At 39.7% G+C, this 4,693-nt stretch overlaps 1 pseudogene; it reads right to left on the bottom strand.

The window, feature by feature from the left end:
- Window positions 1-3,027: 3,027 nt before the first annotated feature.
- On the bottom strand, window positions 3,028-3,716 carry LOC103674422 (annotated as a pseudogene).
- Window positions 3,717-4,693: the final 977 nt, after the last annotated feature.

Genomic DNA, 4,693 nt, shown 5'->3' with positions numbered 1-4,693 from the left:
ATTTGTGGGTCACTGTTCAAAGCACCAAAACAGTTTAGCATCAGTTTATATACAGAGATCAGTTTTCTTATGCTTTTCTTATCCATGATTTTTTCTGTTAGCTTAGTGAAATTAAGAAAAAAAAAGGATAGCCATTTTAAAGATTAAAAATGGCCTCTTCATTTTGTTTTTTATCAGAAAGCAACTTAGTTGGTCCTTAAAGACATATTATTATCTGTTAGAAGACCGAAACTTAGAGTTTCAAAATGGTTTATGACTGTGCAGACTTAAAAAGATTTAATCATTTTATAGATGCCCCTTGGCTCCTTTTCAAGATATGTTGGATTTTGCCTTTGTGATTTAAGATCTAAAATTCTTGCTTTGGCATTTATTTGTGTCTTTGATTAGCAAATAATGAAACAGATTCTTTCTGTCATTTCTTGTCTTTGTTGCCAACAGTAATAGCACCTGTTATGCTTCCATGATACCTTTGAATACAAGCACCGTCTACCTGTGGACACACGTAGTCTGTGTATTCATTCCAGAATTGTATTTTGAGAAATATGTTAAATAACCACAATTTCAGGGACCTCTGGGGGTAAGTCTCCTGGCTTTGATGGAATCCACTACAAAAGTTGAAAATCAGCTTCATTATTGTTTTGTGTTTCTTTTATGTAGCAAAAGCCTTTTGGTAGCCATTGGGGATGTTAAAGCTACTGTCCTATGCTAAGAGAGGGAGAAATAAGATATAATTCATGTTCTGTCAAAGACAAGACTTTGCCCAAGAGTTTACAGTTTCTCGTAAAAGTCAGACAGCAGATCTTGAGGAAAGTATTAGTTGAGAACTAATTTCTTCCTGAAGTTGATTAGATGATGGATGTTGAACCCTGAATCAATGCATCCCAGCATGTGTCATGGGCATGCTTAGTTCTTTGCAGGGACCACAGTGCTGTTGGCATAGTCTACATTGTTAACTACACTGTTTTAAAAGAAATATGTCAACAGAACATGGCAGATTCTGGACAAATTGTGATCCTGGCAGTCTATCTTTATTTTCTACTTTCCTTGTTTTTCCTTCATGAGAATTTCCTTTTCCATACACTACTCTCAAACATTCCCTCTTTTCAACCTTTGCTGGGGTCCCTTGTTAAAATTGCTAGTTTAAAGGTCTGTCTCTCTCAGAAGTATTTCTATTTCATCATGGGTCAACATTTTCAGTTAAGGAAAGCCCAGAATGGAGACTTCAGGATAATGATGGTCTTTTTTTCACAAGAGTCTGGTAGACACTTAACTGGTTTTAGTTAACGTGTGGGAGTTGTACTATCTTGTTCTACCTTTTAAATTATACCAAATAGATAAGAAATTCAACTCCTTTTATTTGAAAATTTCTCGGCAAAGCTGTCTCCTGTGTGTTGGCCATATTTTCAGGCTGAATAATCTCTTGTGCTAGCAAAAGAGATTCAGTGGTTTTAAGTCTCATATCTGGAAACCATGCAATTTAGAGGAAGGGAGGGGTGTCTGTGCCCTAGAATTCCCTGAGAACATCCTGAAATTCACTCCACTTAGACTAAGTTAGGCCACATGTCAACCTGTCAACTAAGTCCTATGACTGGGGAGATAGAAAATTCCGAATGGCTTAGGTTAGGACAGGCCCTCCATACCTGGCTCTATGTGCAGAATGAACTTAACCCGAATTACATGAAACTCCCAAGAAAAGAGAGAGTTAAGGATTTGGGTAGGTAACCAAGAGGTTCTCACTGTGGTTTTCCCCCCTGGTTACCCAACATCTATTTATATCCAACTACATAAAATGGACTCAACCCATTCCCGCAGGAAAACAATACAAAATCTATTCCAATGGCTATGTCATACTCTGAATCCAGGATCTGTAATTGACATGCAGTGTTCTACATCAGGACCATGTGCGTCTCCCTATGGTTTGGAGACCTGTAGTTAATGATGAGATATACATACCGATGCAACTAGTGTAGAGACAGTAATGTAGAGAGAACATTATAATTATGGTAAAAACTCCCAGAAAAGAAAAGGATGGGAAACAATGAAGTGGCCACTGGTAAATTGCATATATTATTACCTGTTTTTCAGGAATAGTATGGCATTGGGGTGATTACCTTGATTAGCCAATAAGGCGGGCCCTGATTCTTTCTGAAAACATTCTGTTTATCGCTTGTCCTCCAGGCTGTCTAGTCCTGTTCTCTGGGAGCATTTCTGTTAGCTGTTATTATCCTTAACCATATCTCATATGGACGAAGCACATTTTGGTAGCTTATTTCCACTTGCTGGCATTGGCTTAGAGACTAAAAATGCCTCAAGAAAGAAGTGGAGGCAGGCACCAAACTCAGCAGTGTGAATCTGGAGGAGTGGTGAGGCTTCTTGAATCGAATAAGGAAGCTTAAATATAAAATGGTAACAGACCACGCCCAGGGTAATTTTTCATGGCAGCCCTGGAAAACTAATATAGGTGTCATATTTTTATGTAATACAATAGATAATAGCACTTTATTAATGTGACATTCTTACTGAGCATAGCATTTTTCTAACTTTTCTGTAGATTTATTTGAGTCATCAGAATTTATACTTCTAAATTTTATTGACATAATTGAAAGGAACATTGGTTACTGTTAGCAAATGCAAGATTGCAAATAATTTTTGATAATTTTTCATTTTGAGAAGGATATTTTGTTGGACCTGTTACGAGTATTTAATGCTGTGATGACATTGGGATAACTACTGATAAAGCATTTTGAAGTATAAATTTCTGTGCACCTATAGCTGATGATTCTTAAAAAGCAATTTTTCTTAATGGATCTAACTCTTTGTACAAATCAGCTTAACTTTAAATGAAAATTTATACAATGGCATTTTAATGGTTCCTCTACTGTTTCCTGAACTTGAGGTTGCACAAGAAAGCAGCTTCGTGATTTGTTTATAATTCAAAATGTCTTTTTATGCATTCTGTCACTGCATCTATAATTTCTTTTCTTATTTTTTAAAGTTCTTAGTTTATTAATCCTCTCGTGAAAAATCTGCACAATCACCACAGATAAAGTCCCTGCAGAATCTTTACTCCTTCTGTTGTCCAGTCTCCGGCACATTTTTCGCCAGCACCAGCATTGGCTTTTGCAGTCTCTCTGACTTTCTTTTCTCTATTTTTGCATTCCTTGTGCTGCTTTCTTGGGGTCTTTTTCTTTTCATACAGGCCATACCCGGCAAGTCTATATTTGGGTTCTTTTTTTTTTTTTGGCATAATCCAAGGAATCGTAAATCATACCAAAGCCAGTTGTCTTGCCACCACCTAAAAGGGTTCTGAATCCAAATACAAAGATGACCTCTGGTGTGGTCTTGTATGTTTTGGCTAGTTTTTTCTGTCTTAGCTACTGTTGCCTTTCTGGGGTGAAGAACATCAATAACCATTGATTTATGCTGAAGTAGTTGGTTGGTCATGAACTTCCTGGTCCAGATAGTTACTGTGTTGTTCATGATGGTGGCTGAGCTCCAAGTTGCTAGACAGGATGTATTTACAATTTTATGAAAAAAATTAGAAAATTGTCTTCCTTGTGAGAAGTTTGTTTTCTGAAGCTTCATGTGAAAATAGAGTTCTTTTCATTAAATGTGGCAATCTTTACATTTAATTTCTATTTCTAAGGCTGTGGGCATTTGTTTTGCAGTGTTGCAGCAATTTTCAAAGTTAGCTGTATCTGTTGAAGATACAACTCCCTGATGTACGTTATGGTGTAACGTCTGTGTGTGCTTTTTGTAATTGTTTGACCAGATTTGCTGCCGGAGAAGTGGCCATTCCATCCTAGCCCTCAGGCTGGAGTAGTAGTGTTTGCATCAGTACCTCAGGATACCAGTACCTCAGGGTTGGGCTCCGAGGGTAAACCATGAGCTGGGCTCCCACTCAGGGTCCCAGTGCTGCTCCATGTAGAGCGCCTCCTCTCTCTCCGCTCATGACCTCTGCCACCACTGCTGCTGCTGCCAGCGCCAGTCCGGGTCTGGGTTTCAGTCCAGCTGCCCCTCGCAGCTCTGCGGGGTCCCAGACTGCCCCGGGCTTGTGCTTGGGCACCAGGAGGCCAGGCCGAGAGCACAGCACACTACGGCTCCTGTCCCCCGTGGGCTTGGTCCTGTGTGTGCATGCACTGCGGCCTGGCCTGTTTCCTCCTCTCACACGCACGCTCCATTGTCTTATCGGATTCACTTACAAATCAGAAGTCCAGAGACAAAGGTGGATTTCATGATGGTGATGACAGAGCATTAAACCAAGCGCAAGGCCCTTCTGCACGTGGGACTCTGTGTGACTCCCCATGTCATGTCCACAGCGCTGGCTCTGAGGAAGGCGTCAGTGATACTCCCCTTGCCATCTTAGTCTGGGCTTTATAATGGCACAGGCCAGGTTCGCTGGCTTTAGCCTGAGGGAATAATCTAGTACAGTGTTGCCTTGATTCTGTAACTGGGGCCTAAGGAGACTTTTGAATCTCAAGATTCAAAAGTCTCCTTATATAGTTGCCTTTCTAACTTGAAATGTAAAATTTACGTTGTTCAGGAAATGCTCTCATAAATAAATGCATAAATAAAACTTACCCTCTATTTCTAATCATGCAATCTTTAAAAATATAAACCATCTTCAACTTTCCAGTTATACCTCATGGATCAGTTTCTGCTATGATCTGTGTCATCTCGTGGTGCCTCCCCA

This window comes from Ursus maritimus, unplaced genomic scaffold, assembly GCF_017311325.1.
Source record: "Ursus maritimus isolate PB19 unplaced genomic scaffold, ASM1731132v1 scaffold_22, whole genome shotgun sequence".
NCBI classification, from domain to species: Eukaryota; Metazoa; Chordata; class Mammalia; order Carnivora; family Ursidae; genus Ursus; species Ursus maritimus.
The sequence above is the reverse complement of the archived record's forward strand: the minus strand, read 5'-3'. Positions and strand labels throughout refer to the sequence as shown.